The following is a 26,223-nucleotide window of genomic DNA, read 5'->3' as shown; positions in this document are numbered from 1 at the left end:
CCTGGAACTCACTCTGTAGAGCAGGCTGGCCTCGAACTCAGAAATCTGCCTGCCTCTGCCTCCCAAGTGCTGGGATTAAAGGCATGTGCCACCACTTCTCGACTCTACATATCTTAAAAATAGGTCTTAGGACAGCATGAACATGGTTCCAGAATAACTTGAAGTTGGTCTTCAGGTCTAGATTAGACTTTAGCAGGTACTAACTTTGTCTTTGAATGAAACTGCTTGAAGTTTTCAACCTCTCTGTCTTCTTTCATGAACTTCTGGGCCCAGGTGAAATATTCCCTAGTCCCTTGGAGCTTTGGTTCCCAGCTCAAGCTCTTGCTTCAAGCAGACCCTCGGATTCCTCCTTCCTTCCCTAGGAATTGCTTTCTGCCTGTGTCTAAAATAGACAGTCTCTGATATGGTCTCTGGTATGATGTTAGGTCACCTAGGAGCTCATTAGGAAGTCACACTCTCAGATCACACCCCAATCTCTGAAGGTGGGCTCAGAAAGCTATGCTTTGGCAGTCCTGGTGACTTTAATTTGTGAGAAAGTTAGAGAAGTAATGATTTGAACACTTGGTCCTGTCCAGCCAGTGTCAGGATACTATCCACTACTGCCCAGTTGTGATATACGTCCTAAATCTGTGAGTGAAGGTCTATTATTGTGTATCTTATGGAGGGGCACTGAGAATTTTATCCCTCTTTCCTAAAAGTTACTTTCAAGTCTAAGAACTGAGTTTCCTTGTTTCGAAAACAGCTTGGTCCACATATACAAAGTACAAAGGTCACTTGGAAGTTTTGATAGAGAAGTGAAATTTTTAGTTACTGGCAATGTCCCCTTTGCTTGGGTCCATTTCACAGATGAATTAATTAACACTTGGTGTCCAACAACACAGACCATACATTAGTGTATGAACCAAAAGTAGAATATGCATTTTCCTAAGACAAATATGCTTTACGGTCACTGACCAGTCACAGCCTTTCATTGTCCATTTATAGTGGATCACTGCAGATCTGTTATTCACATTAGGCACAGAACATGAAGGATATGGTATGCTTGTCTCCTTATCTCCCAGGAGTAAACTCATTGTCCTGTGAGTTTTCAGAAATGGGTAATCCAAAGAAATTGGGTAACAGAAATTGAAGTGCAGACAAGAAAGAAGGAATGTAATGGGAGGTGAAACTCAAACATAAATGGTGTGAGACAAGTGTGAGAAACACAGACACGGTGTCTGAGAGATCCTCTGTGTGCAGCAAACACACTCCATCAAGACAGAAGACAAACTAAGCCTTGTAAATGGGGAACACAGGCCTTACAAAAGAGAAGAGGCTGTTCCCAACACAATGGAAGCTAGCAACCAAATCACTTTAATGGGATTTTAGATTCTGTCTTGCAACACGGAGAGAGTTAAGAGTGGAACGCTGGAAGCTGTTCCAAAACTAGAAAGGTGTCTGACATTTTCCAAGGAAGGAAAAGGCAACTGTTACATGCTCTAATTTTTCTACAAGAGTAAGAGAGTTAGTTGTTCAGGTCAATCCTGTTAAGTTCCCCAAAAGCTCCAAATCTCACTGTCTTTGTTTTATGACAGCATAGTAAATAAATAATGTAATATATATAAATCCTATATATATATCCCTTTACAAACAGTAGTAAGAGAACCTTAGTGATTGGACAGTTTTTAATAGGCTTCAGATCAGTTGTAATCTCTCCAATTCATTATTAGAGTTGCTTTCCATGGTCTCTGGTCGAATGATCATTTCTGCTGTCCCATAGAGCCATGCAAATTAACAGCTTTCCATAGTGGACCTGTGCACATGTCACTCCTGAAAGTAACGAATTGAGTTAGTCTTTTATAGATTTAAGGTAGGGCTCAGAGGCCGAAGTAGAATATGCCCATCCATGTATCCATCCATAAACTATGGGATGCTCTTCCACGCTTCAAGAACAGTAGAGAAATGGAAGGCACCTGCTTTCATTCTTTGTAGAATAAAGGCAAGTAGGAAGGACTGTGGAGAGAATAAAAGAGAGCAAAGAGGTAGAGGATCAGTGAGGGAGGAAGGCGGGTGAGGGGAGAGTTCTGAGGCCCAGTCCAGTGTGTTTCCATTCCTGGACAGAAGTAAAACAAAACAAACAATCAAACCACAAGTGTTAATCTCATATAATTCCATTGCTGAAGACCAAACTTCTTATTTTGAATTTTTATTGACATATCTTTATAACAAATAAGCATTTGTTATGATTCAACATATCATTTGACTTTTCCTACTCACCTATGGCATACTTTGCGTAAAGCATTAAGAAAACAATTAATTTATAGACGGAACCTTAAGACTGTGATGTCTTTTTCAGAGTTTAAGCATGAAACAACATTTTATTTTGCTGTTTTCGTATATTTAAATCTGGATCCCTGCGTTCTTTAGCTGATGCCGTTGTTGCAGTTCCACTACGAGGTGAATATTAAATACAACTGGGAGGGAAGTGTACTATGCTTTGATGTTAATAAAATAGACAACGGTCAAATAAACAAAGTTCAAGTAGAACAAGGTCACTCATCCAATAGCCAATGTGCAAGAAAACAGCATTGGTACAGATAAACTCTGAATTTGTATAGTGCAGGCTATCTTCTAGCCCCAGTCATCTGAGAAGTTGGCATCCATACCTGAACACTAGCAATGTCAGCAGAAATTTCAACACCACTAATTCATTTATGGTTAGCAGCTGGATGGCAGGGAAGAAAATGAAGCTAACATTTCAGATGATCGTATATGGAATAGGACCTCCAAGGAAATAAGACATAGGCATTTCTCTGCAAAATGCAGAGAAAGAAAAACAATAACAGCAACAAAAACAATTTTAAAGCCACAGAGGAATCGAATCCATATTTAATCACAAAGATCTTATTCTAATAAAGCCAACATCTCTTTGACTCTTTGCCAAGAGCTGTGAACATGTCGAAAGCCTGGCCTTAGGAGACCTTGATAAATGGTATTAACCTCCAAGTTTGGAGCTGACAGCAGGAGGTGACCTCGAAGCTTCTTTGCTTGTTTAGCTGTGCTTAGCTGTGCCTGGGTTATATAATTCACTACCACAGAGAGCAGGAGAGTGTAGCTGACAACAAAGCAAGTGAGCCCTACCAGCTGTCAAGTCGTCCCCTTAACTGTCCATTAGCCTGGGTGCTCTGAATAGGACACCTGTGGGCACAGAATGTATTGTGGGAAACTCGTTAGAGCCTGAGCACATGCAGTCCGCCTCAAAGCTCACTTTGAGCCTGTGGAAAACAGAGGCAGCCCTCCTAACATCCAGCGTTCCCCAAGCCCACCCTGCTCTGCAAGAAGAATGACTGTATCAGGGTGTGTGGGAAGGATAACAAGGTACCCCGTGGGCCAGCTCCACAGTCAGTTGCATGACCATAGAAAGCAGAGTGCTTGTTTGTGAAGCTCAAGTGCTGTTAGGATGGCAATGCAACCGACAAGCCAATGTCAGAAAACCAATGGAAAGTTTATAATGCGAATTTGAAAATAAAAGAAAGCCTTACAGAAAAATTTATTTATCCCTATGCAGTGTTGGGAGTTTTATTTCTCCATGTTAGAGCTCTTCTCCTATCTGAACAATTTGGAAGATGCTTCTTACCTTCTAGAACATCTCTTAGCAATTCATTTACAGTTGATTCTGACCAGGCATTTCTAATCTGTAATCTAGAATTCGCTGCGTATTAGCTGTACAAGGGCAGGTGAGAATCTGCAGGAGAAACCCAAAGTGCTCAGCTCCCTAGGAGTGGGAAAAGGTTACTGTTGCAGCTGTAATATGGCAGATTGGGTAGTTAGAGCACATACTGCTCACTCAGGACGTGACACTGAAATGTGCGGTTTCATTTTACAACGCAGCCACGCTCCATCTCCCCGTGTGTTTCACTGTTTCAAAATGAAAAGTGAGAAGTGTATTTTTTTTAGGGGAAGGAGTTCATGGGAGTGGCTGGGCGAATTTTAGTAAAAGATGAGGAGAAAAAGAAGAGGTAAGAATGTTTTATCCCCTAATAGTATAACTCCTTGTAATAAAATGGAAGCTACTGAGTATTTGTTTAAATATGAATGTATTACATGATGTTTTCCACAGTAGCAGGAGCATCATGAGCACATGATGGATCGTTTAGCTAACAAAATAGAGGGCACTGGTTTGTTTTGCTTTGCTTTGCTTTGCTTTGCTTTGTTTTTGAAGTCATGGGACACAGACATGAGGTCTTTTAGGTAATGGGATGCATTTAGATGAGCTAGACCAGGAAGTTCAGTAGTTCTGAAGGTGGACTGAACAGTGCCTAAGCCATTTAACTTTGTATGTGACCCTTAGAAGTCACAGGACTAGCTATTTAAATGCTGCTGTGAATGCTCACAGAGCAGGTGCACACACAGCTGGGCAGCAGGCCACACCCCTGGCTTATTGCAGCAACTGGGTTCAGGGTCCTCTCTGTAGTCTTCCCCTCCCCTTAGCCCTGTTCATTGGCTCTTGGGAACAGGTTCTTATTCGTGTCTGTACGGTTTCAAAGCTCTTTGTAGACACTGAGAGAGAGTCCGAGAATCAGTAGGAATCTGATAAAATGAAAAAAAAAAAAATCAAGACCCTACAGGGGAGAAATTCTGGATTTTTAAAATTCATTTGTTACATCCAGAGGGTAAAAGACTACACACACACACACACACACAAAGAGAGAGAGAGAGAGAGAGAGAGAGAGAGAGAGAGAGAGAGAGAGAGAGAGAGAGCTGAACAGGATGAGGAGAGTACAGAGGCTATGGAAAAGTGACAGAAATGTTTGCTTCTAGCTCTTCAAAACATCTTGATTTAGTGTCAAATTTTAAGTGCTGCCCCCCACAGATCTAAGTCATGCTGTCTTTGGAGTCTTACGATTCTTAAGAAGCAATGGAAGGGAGTCAAGGCCAACATTTTGTAACATTGAACATCTAGGGGCAGAAAGTGATAAATGTTTCATGTATATTATATTATTTATATATTAACTGGTTCAGTTAATCCTTACAGGAACTTAGAAAGGCATGGAGATTACTGAGCACCGTGTCAGAGATGGGGACATTGACATGTAAGGGTATTCAAGAAACTGTAGGTCTTAAAAATACACCCAGAGAGGGGATATTTACACTGCTCCAGATCTCAAGTGCCTGTGATATCAAGTCAAGAAAAAGAGAGCTCAGCCATTATTGGGTTAAACTGGTGAGTGAAAAAATTAGTGGTTAGGGCTGAAAGTAGGAACACCAAAAGGATGACATCAGGGCATCAAAACTCAGAAAGCAAACTAGGAAATATGGGTGTTCATGGGGGAGGGCTTAATTCTCTGTTATCATATCGATGTCTCTTATGTACTTTCTTTTATTCGAAACATAACTTTCATTTTACAAGGAATTCAAAGGTTTTGTTGCTATTGTTGTTGCTGTTTGTATCTCAAAATCTTCAGCCAGTAGTTAGCAAAGACTAGAGTTGAATTCAAGTTGTCTGTCTCTAAAATCCATGCTACTAATAACTTTATAACAAATGAAAGTCAACAGCTCTGGGGAGGGGCAAGTTCTCACCACCCAGAAAAGCCTGTGACCATTTGCTCTTGTTAACTCACTGTGTGTGATTAACAGCTCTGAAAAGCCTAGGGGTTCTGAGGTAAAAGGAGGTCCAAAGCCCACCATTTGTTGCCTTAAAATTATATAGGATGAGCTCAATGTATTTACAAATGTCAACCTCTATAGACACAGAGATGAAATACTACACAGAAGACAATGAAATATTTTATGTGACTTGCCTATTTTTGGAACTTTCTGGAATTGCTGCCTTACCATGGGGAGGAAAGGAAAGGTGTGTTGCTTAACCACATAGCCATTTTCTTGCTTCTCAGCCATGTGCTCTGCCACTACAGGCTTTCTGCCCATCTCCTCAGGGATATCTTTAATGCTCCTTCCCCTGTAGCTATCTGAGATCCCAGGACACTGACTGATTTGTATCAACCTTTGTGCACGTATCCTGTGGTAACCACGGTCTCACCTCATTCATTTTCTTACTTCAGAGTTTTTAATTTAGTCAATGCAAAGGTTTCATTTCTTAAAAATTATATTGAAAACTTGACTTTAAAACCCTTGCAAATAAAATAAACACCACACACAAATTAATCAGATCCAAAGTCTATATACATCTCAGTGACCTTCTGTACAGTTAGGCTGGCCATTCTGAGGCTGTAGAGTTTCACAGTGGATTTTACCCTTTCAGAGTGTTATTTCCTTTGCCCCATAGCACCCTTTGAGATTGCCTTGTTGACGTATTGAATGCCCTACATGTAATTATCTTTACTCTATTTCATTGATATCTTGTTTCAAGAAGACTCCATGAAATCTACAAAGAGGAAAAAAAATGAAAGAGCTAGCTAGCTATGTGTTAATGCCTGTGGGACATGATGATGTGGGACTGGAATATTTTGTGGTTTCTAAGATGAAAAGCAAGTGAGTAAAGTTTTGAGGTCTCCAGGATTTCCCCAGTAGGGACTCTTAGGTATGTGGGCAGAGGATCTGAAGTCTGGGGGGATTACCATACTACCCACATGCTCACACCCACTGCCCAGCTAGGATACTTTAAAGAAGTTTGGATTTAAAAGTACCTGAATATTTAAGAATTCTTGTTGTCCAAATTGAAATCAGAGAACACATAGTGGAGAAAAAAATCCCCTCATCCCAACAAATAGTATTTTGCTTCCTTTACTGGGAAAAGCAAAAGACAAAGACAGAATAGCAAATGGCTGGAGGCTGGAAGAGGAGGCAAACAGAGCCAGAGCCTGCACACCTAGAGACCAAGCTCTCCTGCTGCCCCAGGTCCATTCATCAGGGCTCTCTGCCCTGGAGTATTCATCTGCACGCTTAGATCAGCTATAGGTGATCAATGTGCTTCTGATTAAGATTGCTGTATATGTGTGGAAATGGGGTTGGAGAGAGAGAGAGAGAGAGCAAGAGAGAGAGAGAGAGAGAGAGAGAGAGAGAGAGAGAGAGAGAGAGAGCAACCATCAACCTGAGAGGAGCCCCACATCCAACCGAGAGGCTTGGCTTGGGGACAGACAAAGCGGCTAATTGTGAGCAGTTCCACTAAGGGGCCTGGGAAACTCAAGCACAGAGGGGTGGCTGTGACCCATTTGGCACTAGCAGGGCTGGCCTTGCATATTTCAGCACCCTAGATGCTCAAACACCTGGAGTTTCTCATGAGTGCAGCCCTGTTCTTGGAGATTTATGACGTTTACCAGATCTGGCAGCCGGCTAATCTACAGGAAAGGTAATTCTTTAAGGGGCCCAGTCTGTAGGGCAGGGCTCCCCAGGAGGGCTATGGTCCCCTTCTTAGTTCCATTCAAAGCTTGGACAGTTTGGCTGCAGTGAAAATGCTTTCTGAAGCTGGGGGTTGTCTGTGTGGGTTAAGGGTTTGCTCTGCAAGCATGGGGACCTGAGTTGGAAATACCAGCTCCTAAGGATAAAAGCCATTGCTGTGATCCCAGCATGTGATGTGGAGATAGGAGGATCTCTGGAACTTGCTGGCCTGCCATGGCAGTCCTGCTGAAATGACAAAGCTTCAGACCTAATGACAGTATCTCAAAAAATGATTAAGTGGAAGAAGGCACCTGTTATCTGCCTCTGGCCTCTAGCCATATATTTTTGGGCAAGTACATCTATACAGGCAGATATGGACACAACACACAGGCACATGCACGTGCGCACACGCGCACACGCACACACGCACACACACACACCCCTAAACATTGCATTTGAGTTTCCGAATTCTTAGCCTGAAGTTACAATGCTGGAGAGTTCTCTATGATGACTACCTTCTTTTCTCTGTGGCTTGAGAAATTTAGCTTGGGCCTGCCATTTTCTCCTGTCAGGGCTCCATTGTCCATTCTAGTACCTATCATTCCCCCACAATGAGTGGCCAAGGGCAGCTGCCATTAAAACATGTCCTTCCTTAGGCTGGGAACACAGTTACCCACAGGTGGGAATCTGTTTGACAGTGATGTCATTTCCTTGCATAATTGTTAGCTTCCTCTTTTTCACTGGCAAATGGTCCTTCACTTGGTTTTCAAGTCAAAAGAACAGTGGAACCTTTCACTAACTCCCCTCTCTGGGGTCTAATTCCTGACTGTGCTACCAACTTTTCTATTAGTACCAGCCAAGAAATAAATCTTACCATTCTAACAGAGGATGAGCATACATAATAAATAGTGATGCGCAAAGTTTTCAGACACGGTAAACATAACCACCACCACCACCGAAAAATAGCAAAGGAGCATAATATATAGGATGGGTTTGGACTTGAGATAATAACTTTAAAATAGGAAATAAATACTCTATATTCTACAGGTATTTTGCTTTGGTTTTTAAGCCTATTCAGTATCCCAAGGCAGAGGGGAATTCGTACAGCTCTCTTTACTTCACAATATATACCTTGAATTGTACTATAAATGTTTTATACATGTCTACATTCTATTGAATGTAGACTTGGCACTGGAGATTCTTGTTCACCTCTGCCCGGTGCCCCAGGGCCTATGAACAAGTACCATAGTACACACAGAAATCAGTAATGAGCCATGATATTGCTGAATTTGCCTTAGTTAACAAAGTACTTAATGCTCTGTCTGTTCTAGGAAAGTTGATCTCGGGCTTGTGTCATTTAGGGTATTATGTGGCCTCCTAAACATTTTGGTTCTGATTCATGGCTTAAAGCTGAGTTCATAGATATTGTCTTTCTTCTTTCTAATGAGATTCCTCCATCCTGCTCATCACTCAGCAGCTCGCCAATAGACTGTGGAATAACATGACAGCAGATAAAAATAAAGTTACAGCTAAAATAAGCGATAATTTCCCTCCTGCTACCCAAACGTGATTCCTCAGCTTCTGTTCACAATCCAGCAGCCAACTGAAAGAGGCTGAGTGACAAGGAGTAGCTCAGGCACTGTCCAAAGTGACCACACTGTGGACAGGTTCTATCTCAGGAGGGTCCCAGGGAGGCTTAACAAAGCTTTCACCCCAACAAACACGCCATCTGTAGCAATCAGATCTTACAACTTTGTTGGAGATGGAGAAGACCTTGTCTCAGCAATGATCAACACTTTTAATGTGGATAAGAGCCGTAATGGATTTCACCCTTTGACGGTTATGAGAAATTTGGTTGAGAACAGAAATTTTATAAGGGAAAGAGTGAGTGCAGACCAGCTTTTAAAAGGTGCACACGAAAAAGTCCCCTATTGATAGTCTCATCCTTGAGTGATTGAGTAGAGAGATGGAACAGTTCCTAGAATTATTGGCAGAGGTAAAGAAATGTATTCGAGCCTGGATATCTGGGGCAGCTCAAAGAGAAAACAATAAAGAGCTTGGTCATACAGGAATGGCTATGTGCACCATAGAAAGCCTCCCTTCAGGAAGATATACATGAAGCTGCTGGTTCCAGCAGGCTGGCATTTTGTCAGGCACAGGAAGGAAGGCATCTCAGAGTGAATTACAAGGCCATGGATGGGACTGTTATCTACAGACCAGTTGGCCTTGCCCCAGCTCTTATCAACTGCCTTTGTTCCCTCAGTACTGGGTTCTCCAAGTTATAAGGACAACTGATGTGTGCTTGCCCCCACGATCACCTCCTAGATAGTCTGGGGAATACAGTCATCACAATTTATTGCTTTTGGTTTTGCTTGTTTTTTTTTTTTTTTTTTTTTTCCTGCTACTCTTTACATTTGCTTCTGTCTGGAAGAGAGTTGGAATGACTTGAGAGGCCAGCACGAGGCTCTGCAGGAACACAATCCCTAACCAAAGGTATTGTAGCTCACAGATTCAGGGTACATTCCACCATGATGGGGAGGTCAGTCATGGCTGCAGGAGCTTGAGGTGCCTGGTCACAGTCCATCCGCACTGTTCAGGAAGTAATGAGTATTATTGCTTAGTTCACTTCTTCCTTTTTATGGAATTTTGTGGCCACATTTATTCTGGGTCTTTACAGTTTAGTTAACGAGATAACTTATCAAAGTTATGTCCAGCAACCTGATTTTTGGATGATTTTAGATCATCACAAATTGGTGGTCAATAGTAACCAACACACCAGGTTGACTTAGGGAGGTGGCAGTCCAAGAGTTTTCAGAAAAAAAAAAAATGCCTTTTTGGAGACATGTGGGGACTTCCAGCTGCCAAGATGGCTTGGTATCTACAAGATGGATGATGTAGTAGGAGTCAAATGGAGTAAAAGAAAAAAAGAGTTTTTCTTTTTTTTCAAGTTCAGCAGTGAAACATCTCAAAGTATTCCTATGGTATACCGTATATTAAATATTACTATGAATTTATTTTCCATAGCAACCTCATGTAAGAAGTTAAAAAGTAATTCATTAGCTTTAGTGTTAATGCCAATGAATTTTCTCTAACGAATTCATGTATTTTGTATACTTGTCTTATAGAAAGTTGTTACAAACTATAAAATAACTATTGCAAAATCAAGATTGATTTTTTTTTTTATTAAATGAAGTGGAAGTTTCTAGCCTTCTGCTTGAATTTTTGGTACTCACTTAGACTGCTAAAAACGTATCCAATGATTCATAACTTCTATTTTTATTAAATATGTGGGTGGGAGTGGTGGGAGAAACGATAAAAAATAAACAGTAACGAATTTTCAAAAGATCGGTATTGAAACTGAATTTGAGAAAAGGAAACTTGCTTGGTTCAGCAATTTAACCATACCCCAGCTTCAGGCCAAGGAGGCAGAGGGACGCATAAGCCACCCAGGAAAAACATCAACACAGTCAAACTCCTTTGAGCATCTTCCTCTTTTTCATGATGGTAAGATTCCCATTTGCTTATCCTTATCTTTTAGCCTTACTTTTTATCCTAGAAAGAAAAGCAAGCCAGACACCTTCAAACAAAACTCTAAGCAACCAGAGATTCCCAGAACACGGGGACATGGAGTTATTTGGCTACACACTAATTTACATATATTTTTATTGGAGAATGATTCAAAGATACAATATCTTATTATATAAAGTTAGTATTTCCTATTTTTGATTTCTGGAAGGGTTTGTAGATTTCTTAGCCCTTCCTCCTCCTACCTGCTTCTGTTGTATGGGTGGGTGATGGAGGATGGTTATAAATGTAAATATTTAGAAGTCACTTTGGCAGTATAGGTTACTAAACAACAATAGTAGCTATCCCCTGGGGTCTATGATCTCTTCAGTCATGGGATTTTGACCAGATTTGCAGTACCACACATGAATGAATCCCTTCCGTGGCGTGGGCCTCTTATCTAATCAGAAAACAGTTGTTTACCTGCATAACCACTGTACTGCTCTTCCTCCAGTGGACGTATCTTGCCTGGTCTTGCCTGACAGGTCCATTCTGTAGCATGTTGGATCTTGCACTGGATAAGACCATTGAAGCTTTTCTCCCTTGGCAGCAGTGCTATTTTAAAACAAAAATCCCTCCCTTCCTGTGATAATGACATAAAGCACTATGCCCAGGCGTCCCAGACCTCTAGGATTCAAGAAACTGTAGAGCATCTTCATTTTGTTCTCTGTTCCTGGCTCCATTTCAGTGTCTATTTTTGACTCCATCCTTCTTTTTTCCTCTCTCAGTCTGTCCCAGCTTCGTGTGGGTTTTTAATGGACATGGTAAGGAAGCTTCCTGGCCTAACAGTGTTAACATGCTCTTCATTTGAGCCAGTCAGGTGTCAAATATCCATGTAAGGATGAGGCATTACATTTAGAGCCCTTCAATGGATCAAGTGTTCTTGTGTTTTAAATCCCACTGTCTTTAGGACATTGTTTCTGTATCAGGACACTTACTGAGATTCATTGTGCTGACTCTCACACATAAGAGATGAACCTCAGCCACCCTATGCTTGGGTAGCACATGCTTGCCACAGAAGGCCTCATATTTACCTTTCCTTAGTGTGGCAGACCCTAATTCTGACCAGGTGAACCCAATGTGGTACATATCATGCTCTGTCTATAATTTCTTTTCTTTTCCCTTTTTCTTTTTTCTCTTTTCCTTCTTCCTTATTGACCTTCAAATTCCAACTTCTGGCACAAGCCACTATGAAAAACAGATGAAGCAGATGATCAATGCTTCATGAGGTTTTGGTAGGTCTAGGTCAGGTGATTTGAGAAAGTTTCCACTATTGGTAGGATGTATGCATGATGCATAGGTGTTTTGCTTTACACATTCGGTCACTCTATGATACATTAATGTGAAATAGCAAGGTTGGTTCTGTGCTGAGTTTTCTTCTTTCTATCTTGTCAGCAGTTTCTTTCACTTTTCCTGGGCAGCTAGGGGAAAAGATAATATAACCTTGAGAAGAAAGTGGTTTTTGCCAAATGAGAATGAAATTCATGTCTTTTAAATAGTAATAAATTTTGGAGCTTCTAAGGTTATGAGGACTTGGGGCATAAAATTCATGACAATAAACAATGAATTGGCTCAGTGAGAGGTAGCTCTTCCTCCCAGAGGACGAGATAAAGCTTTTATAGGCTGTAAGAAAAGCAGGACAGAGAGAGAAAAATTACAAAGGCATGGTTGGGTCCCAGAGTAAGGACCCTGAATATCCCTCCATGGGATTACTGGGGAAAGACTGTATAATTCTAGGGCCTATATATTCAATAGTCAGGTGAAGCTGCTCCTTCTGCCAAGCACACAGCAACAGCCATCCACTCCAGTACATAGTGATCTGCATAGAGCAGCCATGTTAGAAGGAGCTATGCAGAGGAGTGGGGAGAGAGACTCATCATTGTGTTCTGTCCCTGACTCTCCTGTTCATCAGTGGCTTTGGCCTCTTTTTATTGGGAAATGTTGCTGTACATGGGGCATGTATCTGTGTATACTATGAGGACTATCTGAAGAATTACCAAGTTATGTTACACACAGAAAACACCAAACTGGGCTACCTATATTAAGTTTATTTAATATGGATTCTAAATCAGGCAAGAATGAAATTTTAATTTGTAGCTTCTAGTCAGAAACATGAGGAAAAGAAAAAAACCTTTCGAAAAAATATATGATCAGTATAATTAAGTCAACTTTCTGTCCAGGCTTTCTCAGAAAGGTTTTCCCTGTTTATTTTGTGATTTACATGAACATAAAAGTGCTCAATGACCCAGGTACCGAGTTTGAGAATCCAGCTAATGATATATTTACTACTGCATTATGAATAAAGGACTTTACACTTCCCCAAAGAAGCTTTATTTTGAGGAATTAGATGGCTTAGAGCTTTACTCCAAAGCAGTCTGTATGAGGCATGCCAGTGCACAAAGATAAGGAATGAACTCTCACGGGGACTGAGACTCCCCACAAGGAAGATATTTAAAACATGAAATTCCATCAAAGTTCAATATTGAAGTCTGACATTCAAAATTGCTGGCTTCCGTGCCATTGATTCTTAGACTGAATTTCAGGTTGTCATCTGTGGGCTGACTGCTTGTGACATGTATGGCAAACTAGAATCAGGGATTGTGGGTTTTCGTTACTAGTGTTTGTCAAACCTATGTTTTTGTATGAGGACCTTAAGGCTCCAGAAAGCAAGATGCCTATCGAAGCCATCATGCTTGCAACTGGCCAAACTGAGAAGTACATCTTCCCATTTCTCTGTTTTGTGATTTTCCCATCATGTCCAGCTCTGGCTACCCAATAACTGTTCTTACTGTTAGGACATTCTGATCACCAATACAGTTTTCTGAAACCATAGGCCAGATTTCATTTTGAGGATGTATTAAGATGTCTGAACAATCTAGGAGTTGTGGAGCAAGAAAAGCTTAAGCATACACCAAAGAAGAGGTAAATAAATGGTGTACGGATTTCCAAATCTTCTGAAAGATAAAAAGTCAGCTACTTTTGTTATCCTTGGTCCAGATTTTCCTGCTTCTATTAAAAAATACAAAGAGAGAAGCTAAGCTGTATTGGCGTTGGCATTGTTTTCAAAGGGGCCCTTTCATTTCCTAGAAGACCTCATTTATCCCTAGCTCTCCCTGCTCCCAGAGGACTGGAAACTCAGCCAGGGCATCTGATTTATGTAATTAGCCTTTCCTGAGTACGGATGGCCTCTAACTCCCACATGAAGTGAGGTGAATTTGAGGAAAAACACTCCCTTTATTTTGCATCCTAACCCCCCCTCCCAACCCCAGCTCCCACAATGATTCTGAAATCCAGCGGGATCTCACCCTGGCAGAGCTTTCAGGGAAGAAGACTTAGAGCCCATCAATTTCATAATAATGAACAGCGAGGGTACCTCTGTAGTGCTCTCACCCAAAGCCCCATTTAAAGACTGCAAGGGAAGGACAAAGCCTAGTGCTTAGGGAAGGGCAGATTTAGACTAGATCAGTTATGGAAATCAGCACTGGCTCACACGTCCAGGACCTAATGAGAATTTGGCGGAGGTCCAAAAGGAATTGAGTCTACTTGGCTGTGCATTTGAGTCCCCATTTTGATGTTTTTCATGGGAATCTGTAGAGCAGAAGGAGAGAGCAGGGGAAGCAGTGTAGGGAGGGGGAAATCACAAGTCTTGGCTATATGTTCATCTCAGTTTCCTGAGTGGAAGACAATGGACAGAGTCTCTGATGACTTCTTCTATCATGGATTCTCCTACACTCATGACTCTGTTCCATTTTGTAATGTTTGGGGTATTCAATTTCCCTGGCCCTGACAGAGATAAGTATATGTGTACCCTGGCATCCGATGAGGTCTCTACTTGAGACCAGCTTTTGTGAATTTGCAAAGTTGACTGTCAGCCTCTCTATTTTTTTTTTTCCTCCAACCATAATCCATCACCTCCTTCATGTATATTCTTATGCTTGGAATCTGACAGTTCTAGAAAATGTAGTCAGAAAAGTGTCAAGAGAGATGAAGGGGGGAAAGGGAAGTGCAAACAGACATTTAGGACCACTGCCAAATTTCCTATGAAACAATTTTAGAATTCTATTTAAATGTGGCTGGAAGACGTCAGTGAGGAGGCAGGAGGACATGTCTTTTGCAAGCACAGTTCCTCTCCACACATCATGATGTAAGTGATGTCTTTTTGGTGTAAGAGAAATAGACTGAAAAGTGGTAAAAATACCTTCTTGCTGCAGCGTATTTTATCTGAAGCCTGTGGTGGTTACACTGACTCCCACAGAAGAAAAACTTCTTAGAGTATTTAAGACTTTAAAGCTGGTGTTCATATGATAAGCAAGACAAAGACAGAACCCAGGCTTGTAAATACATAATGAATAACACATAATGAATAGTTATATCACGTGGAGGAAGAGGAACTATAACTGTAACTGAACAATTATTAGAATTCCCCTAAATCTGAGTTTGAGCTGATTTCATGCTGGAGTCTTTACCCCATAATGGACACTCTTAAACAGAAATGACATGCTTTGTGTGTTTATGAGTTCCTGTGCTGTCTGCCGGTCATTTATCTGGACAGCCAGATTCAGGTGACTTTTGTCCTTTCATTGTTTGCTTCAAGGCATAGTGAAATGTTCATCCATGCTAGATGGCAGTCAGATCGCTCTAGCTACTGTACTTCACTTTTAGATATGTAGAAGTCTAAGATTGGGCTTTCTCAGGTTCCTGACCTGACTCTCTGCTACTTTTTACCAGTGTCTGCCAGTTCCCTGGCTTTGCCTTCACAGTGTTCTTGAAATGTATTGCTTTTCCTTCTTGATTTTATTTTATTTTATTTTATTTATTTTTTAAGAAAGGGTGCACCAAGTCACAGCCTTCCTGTTTGAAACTGCCTTCTCCCAACAGAGACATCGCTCGGCGAGATCTTGCTTTTGAGAATTTGCACCTATACTGCTCACTAACCTCCTTACTCCTCTGACTCTTTCCCTGACTTCTCTCTTCACCCTCCCTAAGCTTGCTTTCCAGCCAATAGACCATTCTTTTCCATCTCCTGCTTATTGATGAATGAGATTCATTCATCTTTCTCTCTCTCTTGGGGGGTGGGGTGGGGTGAGGTGGTCTGTGAATAGCTATAGACTCTGCCTGCTCCCATTTTTCCACTTGGCTATTCACTTCCATGGAAACAGAACTGTGGGGTGGGAGGCACCAGGGTCAAAGGTCAAGAGTGATCACCTTTTGAATTCAAGCCTCTGATTTCCACTAGGGATAACATATTGTAACCCAAAGAAACTGGGCAAATACTTGTCCCTCCGAAGGCAAAATACAAAGGAAGGGAGGGGAAAAAGAGAAAAAGATCAGAGAAAAGGGGAGGAACGCAAACGCTGGGGTCAGGTCCCACTCTCTGTAGTAGTTTTCAGATGGTCTCTGGTGACTTTATATGGAAAGCATTGTGCATGAAACCCTATGGATCTTCTCAAGGGCCAGGGTTGGCATATATTGTGCATCCCATATACACAAGCAAAGCTTTCCCACATTACAGACAACTTCATTTAAAACATTGCCCAGGGACAACTATTCTTCAGTTTTAAAGTTGCCTGTGTGCTTATGGTGTATGGGATTCTTCATCACTTCTTAGTGATTTTGTAAGACTCAGTGGTATGTGTCACCTGGGTACAATATATTTTCATTAAGCTTTACTGGTTTTATGTCTCCTGGTTAAAATGCAAGAAATTCTATCACAACAACCAGAGAATGAAACAGACTTGCTTTTGACTCATGTGTGCTGTTTTAATATGATTTTGGCAAGGAATGAATTAGTATTAAGTTCAAAATACAGTTTTTCTAAAGACTCTTTAACTGCTTGGCCTCCATTTCATTTCTCTTTCTATCCTTAGCACAATGGTCTGCATTGTACATGTAGAAAGGTTGAATAATGAGCAGAATATATTTAAAACTTTTTTCTAGGCATCTTGATACTTTCTTTACTGTAGGGAACAATTTGATTCCATATAAATAATTCCACTACAAATTATTACTCAAGTAACAGTTAAGGGCAACCCCAAGTAAATGCTTGAACAGCCCAAAATGATGCTGCAAGACATTTTCATGGGACATCTTATTTTGTTTGGAGAAAGAATTTTATACTAACAATAAAACAGCAATCTAACTCCTTCCTGAAAAATTCAACAGCCCACCTGAGTCTATGATGAAGTAAAGGATGATACACCAACAGCTGTTTTAAAGTCAAGTAGCTCATTAGAGTTACCCAGGAAACAGAATTTTCCCTTCGTGGACTCTACAATAGCTAACCAGAATATGAGTTACTTAAAAAAAACAAAAACAAACACAAAACAAAACAAAACAACAAAACTGTAGTTACAGGACAGACAAATCAAAGAGGGAATAAATCTTGCAAATAAACTCTCTAAGTCAAAAGCCTTTAGGAGAATCATAGCCACAAACAGCAAAATTCCACTGTAGCAGAACAATAACCTTCAGCACGGGCACTATGAAACAATAGGCATTTCCATGCTCTGTGCAGCTGGCCCATAGAAACACTGCCTTATTGACATTATTACAATAAATACAATGCTGTGAACAGGCACGGCCATCAAGCATTTTTTCACTAATGCCATACAAGCAATAGTTATTGATTCATGAAGGATCTCTAAATTGCTTAGTTTATTTGAGGAACAGGGAAAACAGAGCAGAGTGGATACACTTTTGAGCTATTCTGGTCTATTTCCAAATGTGTAGGCTACCATTAAATAACAACTTATTTATTCTAAACTTGGCCAAAGAGTCTAGTGAGATCATAGTGCTGGGAGTCTCTTAGAATTTCAAAGGCACCAGAGAGCTTAAGTACAAATTGGAGAACGGTATTATATTCTACTTAATCAAGAGCCCTTAGAGTGGCAGTGACAACATTGTTGGACATTCTCTTTAATAAGTGTTAACCCAGGCTGGGCAGGAAGGTGTCGATGGTCCAAGAAGCCCTCAGACGGTGTTCAGGGTAGGATAGAGGCAAGTTCAGTTCGTCTGCCCCCACTTCAGATTACCTTGTTTTCCTCCATCTGCTCTATCTTTCTGTATTTTTCTACACTGAATTGCACCTGACTGTTCAACCTGTTCATTTTGACTTGAAAAGCAACAGATGTTTCCCTCTTTTTAGCAGTTAAATACCATGTTTCTACATAGACGACATTCAAGCCGTCTGGTAATTAAGAATCCGAGGACTTGGCTTCTCATTATCTGTGTCTACTTCGTGATGACATTCAGGTTCTTTGAGGATTGGAGTTTACCTCTCGAAAACAGGAATAATAAAAATCAGCCTGTTTGTGTCACAGAATCGTTAGGGTCAAATATGAAAGTAGGCATAATTTATGGCTATCTATGTGAACCACAATGTATAATTCCTTATATATAAACTCTTTTGAATCCATGACATTTTTATTTTATAAGCAACATAACTGGCTTCTAAGCTAGGTGTTGAGATACATACATGTGATCCTAACACAAAAGGATCAATGGTTTATGGCCAGGCTCGGATCTGTAGTGAATGCCAGGCCATATTGGTTTATATAAGACATTATCTCAAAAACCAAAACAGATGAAACAGTAAAATTCATTTCTTTCAATGAATGGTTTAAAGATTAATTAAAAATGCAAACCATAACACAATAAATTACTAGAACACACACACACACACACACATTTAGAGGCTTTACAATTATTTTCCGGAACTCCCTCTAATATGCATATTGGAGTGTAGAGGCTTGATGTTCTTTCCACATTGGTAGATCTTAGTTCTCAGATACCAACATGTATCTGTTTATTATGACATATGACATGAACTTTAAAACAAAGCCAAGCAAAGCTTACTTCTGTTGAGTTTAAAGAACAAGAAATCTCTTAGCGTCCTTCCTGTTTGTCTGAATTTAGCCTCTAGAGTCCAGCTCGCTCTGTAAAGGACCTCACTGGTACTTTCTTGTAGACATTTAACATCAGTGTTTCCATTACATGTGGGGCTTGGCATCGCATAGGCTGTCTATATATCCTATTGTCTTTATCCATACAATTCTCAGGCTGCCTTGACAGCCTTGAGGGAAATATGACCCTCTTTCATTGTTAATTCTTTATCTGAATTAACAAATATGTACATCGCTTATCTTCCTTTAAGTATCTGCTCCAACCTTTACAAGTTGGTTCATTCTCTACAGTGTGACAATGCTCACCAAACCTGCCTGTGTACTGCTAAGTTTGTGGTACTTATAGAAGGCCTTGGGCCACTCTCTTGTAGCTGCCACTGTGTGTTTGTGTGTGTGTGTGTGGGGGGGGGCTTTCTCTGAGGAACTTGGGTCTTCCGGCCACAGTCTCTTCTTGAAGATATATCTACTTTCCCCCAAATTACCCTAGTTTTTGTCTGTCTCTGATAAATCCGCAAATCTTCAAGGCACTTTTCAGAAGGCTCTGGTGTATGAAGATGTGCGTTCCAAGAGCCTCATTCAGGCAATTATTGTACTTTGCCCTTTGAACGTTTTCTGTCTGGAACTCAAGCCTGCCTTTTTTCTAATTAACCAAATTGTCTTTTATGAGTCTGTTTGCATCACATTAAAGGTGGAGGAATGGGTGAGAATTCAGCTGGAGGTATAGATGGAAGAAATGAAACATCAAAGTCTGAGCTCCTCAAAGACGGTGCAAGTAAGTTAAAATCTGAATCAGGTCCAGGGTGATATATTGAGAGGAAGATTCTTACCTGGTCAAGGTAACATTGAGGGATTGGAGACATGGTTTTGTGGGCCTCACTTGGGATGCAGCAGGGCTCTTCCTCCCCGATGAGGAGACTTCTGTGCTGAACATGCCCATACTTGGCCATAATATCAGCCAATGCCCGCTCTTCACTTCCAGGTTCCAACAGGCTTCACTGTTTCTGAAAAGCTTCCCTGCCCCACCTTGATTTCCAAGAAGAGATAGGCCCTTTCTTATACGCCTCGGTGAGGTACCTTTTCTTTTACTCCAACATATTTCTCAGTTTCGTCTCTCAGGAAAGCCTTCTTGAGGCCTGGCACCAGACCATCTTCTCTGTTTTTTTTTTTTTTTTTTTCTACCTCACACTAAGGCTTAGACCTTAGTCTCAGGGACACACTGCTGTGGTCTTCTGAGAGACTGGTGAACTCATTTTGAAACAGCGAACAGTATGGCCTCTGCTCCCTCTCAGCCCTGCTACCGACATGACTCAAGTGTTCAGACCACCATGTCAGACATGCTATTGTGCATCTCTCCCCTTCAGGAATGTTCCCCTTTGTCCAGCACACTGCCTGCCAGCACCCTATGTGTGATGGACCACAGTGTACCTTCCTGTGGACAATTCTGGTGTTGTTTCTAACAGTCCTTCCATGAGAACATGATCTCTTAAACACTCAGCTCCACTGTTTACCAGTGAGCTTTAGCATTCGCCTCTTAATGGGTTTCTGATAAAGACTAGGTGAAATATAGGCATGCACACAAAACATTTAGCAGTATGACTGCACCCAAGAGAAAAAAGAAAAACCCATACAATCACAGTGAAAATTCAGCAAATGGCAGCTACTATTAAGAACGTAGTTAGAGGGTTTGTTATAGTTTAAAGGCAAGTAGGGTGGATATTGACTACCTACACAGAATGGTCCTAAAGAATAGAGACTGGCTGTACATACAGCAGATGATCAGTATTCTGGCTGAGAGCCCTCACAGGGAGATGACAGACACCCATTTGAAACATGTAGGAAAGCTCTCAAGAACTTTTCATTAACCCCAGGACCAGGGAATTCCTTTTTTGTTCTCAGAATTTAATGAGACACTGTTTAGACTTCCCTAATTTCTTCTAAGGCGTCTGCAGCACTAGCTTTCCCAAGAATTAGAACCTAGGAGGCTGCGTGCAGAAGGGAGAGGGCTCCTATACTGCCTCCCGTGGGTGCTCCTCGCTGGGCTTGGATCCCTGAGTTCCTGGATGTATTACTGACCCTGCCTTCTTTCTTTGCTTCCAAGCTGAGTTCTGGGCAACAACCAAAACCAAAGGTTGTTTTGTTTTGTCCGTTTGCAAATCCTGCAAGGGAACTCAAGCCCCTGTAGGGAGGTGTTGGAAAAGGCAGAGCATGTTGAAGGAGTTGGAAGGCGGGAAGGAGTTGGGTGCATCCTGTTAAGCCAGGCAGGAAGGCCAGGAATAGTTCCTTCACAGCTGTGGGCTATGGGGCCAGCAAAGAGACAGGGTCATCGTGCAACAATCCGTGCTCAACATAATGTGCTGAGCCACCCGGAGGCTTGCTCCTAATCCCATCTAGGGGCTCCGTGTGTCTTAAGGTCCAGCTGTGGATTTTGAAACTTGAAGTTATAGTACAGAGTGTATCACTGTTTAATTACTAACATTTTCATAACAAGATCTCTGGAAGCATCAAAAAAGTTGAGGAAAAAAAAATCTCACATTTAAGAAACTTTAATAGTAAGTGGCTTGGACATATTCTTTGGGTTAGTGGATAATCCGAGACTCAGTAAGCTTTTGAACAGCTCAGGTTAGTGTATGGCTAAGGCAGGAAAAAAAATTCTAAAGCCTATTTTGACCAGAAAATTAATATAGACAGAACTGAGGATTAGTTCAATCATAATTTAATAAAAATTTAGATTAGCCCAAATTGCAGGATTTTGGAAATTCAAATTTACAGACAATGGGGATTTCCTTTCTTCTCTTCTCTTCTCTTCTCTTCTCTTCTCTTCTCTTCTCTTCTCTTCTCTTCTCTTCTCTTCTCTTCTCTTTTCTTCTCCTTTCTTTTCTTTTCTTTTCCTTCTTCTCCCTCCCCGCCTCTCCTTTTTCTTTTGGGGGTTTGTTTTCTGAGGCATAGCTTCACTGTGTAGCCCTGGCTGTCCTGGAACTCACTGTGTAGATCAGGCTGGCCTCTCAGTGATCCACCCATCTCTGCTGGGATTAAAGGTGTGTGCCATCACCTCCTGGCTCTGCTGAGAAAATTTTATGTACTGAAAGCCACTTGTGGACTTTTTTCTTTATCTCTGCTCCCAGTCTTGGTTTTAGGTGTTTATTTGCAATTCACCAGCCCAGATGCTCCAGACAGTTCTCTGGCCTCCACGGTGTGAGCTTTCCATACTGAGGCCACGGGAGGTAGAGTCTCAGAGCACGCTGTCGGTGGGCACGGATGGTATTTACCATCCCTGGTCCTTCTCATCCACAGACCACCTTCCCATACAGCTTAGTTCTGCTCAGTGTAGTCTGAGGCATCCCAGGCTCTGCATGTCTGTTCTGCTCTGAAAGCCAAGAGGTTGGTATTTACAAAAAATGTGAACAGGTTCCTTTGCCATCTGTCTTCTGGTTGGCTTTGGCCAGTGGAGGCACTGCCAGGAGATAACAAAGGTTGGAAATAGGTAATTCTTAGCTTTACTTGCTTCCCTGTAACTTTCCAAGGTTGTTCTACAGGCTGCCCTCTCCTTATGTCTCCTCTGTCTGTCTTCTAACAACTTACGTATGTACCTCCTACTTTCCATCTTAGACTTAGAGGCCATGAGATCTTTAGTTGTCGCTCAGCTCTGCCACTCACACATCTCTTCCCAGTGGAGCTTCATTCTCTTCCCACAATTTTGAACCAGCCAAAAGCTCATCAGTTAATCCACTGGGATTTACTATCTTCTCTCTGCCAGGACCCTTCTCCCTAAGCTACTATCATCCAGGAAACTGCCAGTCTAGACCAATGGTTTATTCACTACTCTTAAGACATCCTCTGCTCTGGCCAACTGCACCCATTCATGACTTTGTGTCCCATGATCCCATATTAAAGCCAGTTCTGACCATGACAGCTGAGGGATATGATGCTGGATTATTGGGGTGTGTGGACACTGGAAGTTCCCTATCTTGTAACATACTTCATTTGAACAAGTATTTTTCCTGTTTGACATTTTTCTGTATGGCTGTATCCTTCGGAAGCTTCTCGAAGTCGATGGACTTCTCTCCTTTCCATGTACTTTCCTGAGGTACAAACCTCTTTGTTCATTGGGAGATATCTGTATTGATAGACATGGGTGCTGTTTTGGGACACTTTCTGTTTCTTTGGTGCATTTTAGACATCTTTCTACACTAGAGCAAAACTTCCTGTAGGATGACAAGCAGAACCAAAGTAGCCCATCGAGGGGACTCTGCTCTGCCTTGATTTCCGGTGTCTGATGGAGGCCAGGAATGTTGGGATCAGCTTAGATGCTCAAGAGAATAATTGTGTCTCCATGTTTCCATGGCATGTCATTATGGGCTACATGGCGTGATGCCTGGTATTGCTCAGCCAGAGGCTGTATAGATACCCTCTGTTCAAAATCTCTAACATTCCTCCCACCCTACCGTACCATAGAAACACTAAACAATCAGCTACAGCACAAGCATGGCGTGGGCTTGATTTTTAACAGTAGTGTTTTAAGGACTCTTTTATCAGATTGTTTAACTGGACAAGCAGGTGGTCTCAAAAAAATGCCCAGTATCATACAACTGAGAGATGTGAAAGTGCTAAGCCATTTTACCCTCACTCTTTTTAAAAAAAATTTTAAAAAATTAATTTATTTACTTACTTTATGTATATGAGTACACTGTAGCTGTCTTCAGACACACCAGAANAGGGCATCAGATCCCATTACAGACGGTTGTGAGCCACATGTGGTTGCTAGGAATTGAATTCAGGACCTCTGGAAGAGCAGTCAGTGCTCTTAACTGCTGAGCCATCTCTCTAGTCCCAATCCCCACTCTTTTTACATTTCTACTACATGTCAAACTGTCTAGAACTTTCTTTGTTAACTCTTGTTTTTGGCCAACCTTACAGTTGCTTTTATTAATATTCAATCTCTACTTGTGCTATTGTTGGTTTTGACATTTCTCCAGAATTATGGAATTTTGATAATGTTCACCACTTTTTGATTGCTTATAGAAGTAGCTGTTATGATGGTTATTATAAATGGCAATGGCAACAAGGCTCATACTATATCGTGGCTGCACATAGGGCACAGAATCTTTCTAAATTTACATCTAAGGAGTTAGGAATTCTGCAGAGTTGTTGTTTTTTTTCTCCCCTCTCTCTCTCCTCATGCTTCAGTAAGTGGAAACTCTGCAACCAGAGGAATCTGGCTTTCCATTTAACCTTGACCATCTTTCCATAGCATCATGCTACCTATGCTTGTACCACAAATACACCTGGCCTCTGGATCAGAAAAGAGGAGGGATGAGTGGGGCTGAGGTAGCTTATAATTCCTAGGTCCCTTCATTCATTTGCTTCACAGTTGTGTATGTGTGAGTGTGTGTGAGTATGTGTGTGTGTATGTGTGCATGTGCGCGTGTGTGCGCAAACTACTGCCCCAGTCAGTGTGGGTACAACATCAGTTGAATGAGGAAAATAATTTACACAAACAATGTAATTCCCATATGTGACCTTGTTTTTTTCTATAATTATACCTGACATGCCCTGCAAACAGGCAAAATTAACTTTAGTAATATGTTGTAATATTTCACCATGGATTCAATATAAAAATAAAGTATTTAAAATATTACTTTAGAGTTAAATTTTTTTTTACAGAAATCACAAGTACTCATAATCTAGTGATACCATGCAACTGTTTAATCTTTGATTCAGTTTCAGGCATTCGGAATTGTACTGATTGGTTCATTTCATGATCTTTTCCAAGTTCAAACTTCTTATACTTAAAAGAATACAACTGAGATATCATACAATCATTCATATTACAGCATCATTGGAAATCAGGTTGATTACCACATGTCTCAGTTCAGACTTGACACATTTCTAGTGTTTACAGTCGCACAGGATTAGTGGCTGTTTTATTACACAGAGAGGCTCTAAGCAATGAGCTAGGCAGTGTACTGGGAACTGTATGATTAGCTCATGTCACGGTGCTTGGAATACTATACATATATACATATACACATATATACATATGTACATATGCACATATATATTTATACACACACACATATATATATATATATATATATATATATATATATATATATACATATACAAATACATATATTTAGTGCTCATGTGAAAGGTCAAAGTTTATAGAGGAAGAAAAGAAAGTTTGCATATTATCATTTGTGTTAAAGTAAAAACTGAATGTACTCTTCACCACAGCTGACCCTTGAATACATGCGTCCATTTATTGAGTAAGTAACTATATTTGAAGAATTTCCTACATTCCCCTTTGTTCTCACAGTTTTTACATTCGATTTGATCTTTGTTACAGTTTTTACTGCTCATTTTTGTGCACTAAATAGCAACAAGTGGCCAGTGATTTCCACGTGAGGCAAGACTAGCATAAAAATCAACATAAACCAACAGGTGGATGCCCCAGGGAGATTTATTTCCATTGCTTGCCAAATTCTTGACAAGATGTTGTATTTGCCACATATGCAAATGAACACTCGAAGCACCGAGAAGAACGAGTCAAGACACGATCAATAATGGACTTTTCAGCAATGACAACTTGGCTAGCTTTCTGATGGCTGGGGTAGGTGACAGAGAAACTCGCAAGTAGGTCAAACTCTCTTGGTAGAGCATGAGATGTCTCAGTGGGTAAAAAGTTATTCTTAGTTGGCATTTGATGAAATATTTGACTGCCAAGTGAAGGAGCCAGCTATTAACTTTACAAAGCAAAGTGATTCTCAGGAACAACCCTGGTGGACATTGATTCAAAGGCATTTTATCAAAGCAAAGGGGAGAGGGCAAAAAATTTTATAGCCAGTGGACCTGGAAGTAAGTTTGGATTCCCCAGGGAGTGGTTCTCAAACTTCCTGATGCTGCTATCCTTTAATACAGGTCCTCATGTTGTGGAGACCCCCAACCACAAAATTATTTTCATTGCTACTTTATAACTATATTTTGAGACAATCATGAATCATAATATAAACATCTGTGCTTTCTAATGGTGTTAGGAGACCCTTGTGAAAGGTCATTTGACTCCAAAGGGATCACAACCCACAGGTTGAGAACCATTGGTTTGGAGGAAGAGATACCACCTTAAATTCTGTACAGGACATCTTCATGGGACTCAACAGTTCTTAGAACCTACGTAGACTGAGCCCAACTCCTCAGCTAAAGTGAAAAGGAACTCCCTTCACTGAGCTGTGGGATCCAAAGCAACAGCAATGAAAAGACAGATGTGCAGCTAATCCAAGAAGCCTTCGTGCACCTCCATTAAATGCCTGACCAGGTTTGGCTTCTTTTTAGGAAGTAAAAATGAACAAACCAAAAATAAAACCAATCAAAGAAGGAAGCCAGTAGCACCTGCATGCGCATAAATGTGTACACAGGAGCAGGATGCACATAAATGTGTACACAG

General features: G+C 41.0%; 1 protein-coding gene across 2 annotated transcripts in view; it reads left to right on the top strand.

The window, feature by feature from the left end:
- Nucleotides 1–26,223, top strand: part of Ptn (pleiotrophin) — an 86,187-nt gene that overhangs the window by 16,932 nt on the left and 43,032 nt on the right. Inside the window, exon 1 of one of the 2 annotated variants that reach the window (XM_029535400.1) lies at nt 7,273–7,288. The exons of the other annotated variant lie outside the window; for it this stretch is intronic. The gene's annotated coding sequence lies outside the window, so the exon portion shown is untranslated. Of the gene's footprint in view, nt 1–7,272; nt 7,289–26,223 lie in introns of those variants that run through there. 2 annotated transcript variants of the gene reach the window in all.

The sequence above is a fragment of the Mus pahari genome, chromosome 2 (assembly GCF_900095145.1).
Source record: "Mus pahari chromosome 2, PAHARI_EIJ_v1.1, whole genome shotgun sequence".
Taxonomy (NCBI): Eukaryota; Metazoa; Chordata; class Mammalia; order Rodentia; family Muridae; genus Mus; species Mus pahari.
Note: the sequence above shows the minus strand (reverse complement) of the source record. Positions and strands in the feature narration are given on the sequence as shown.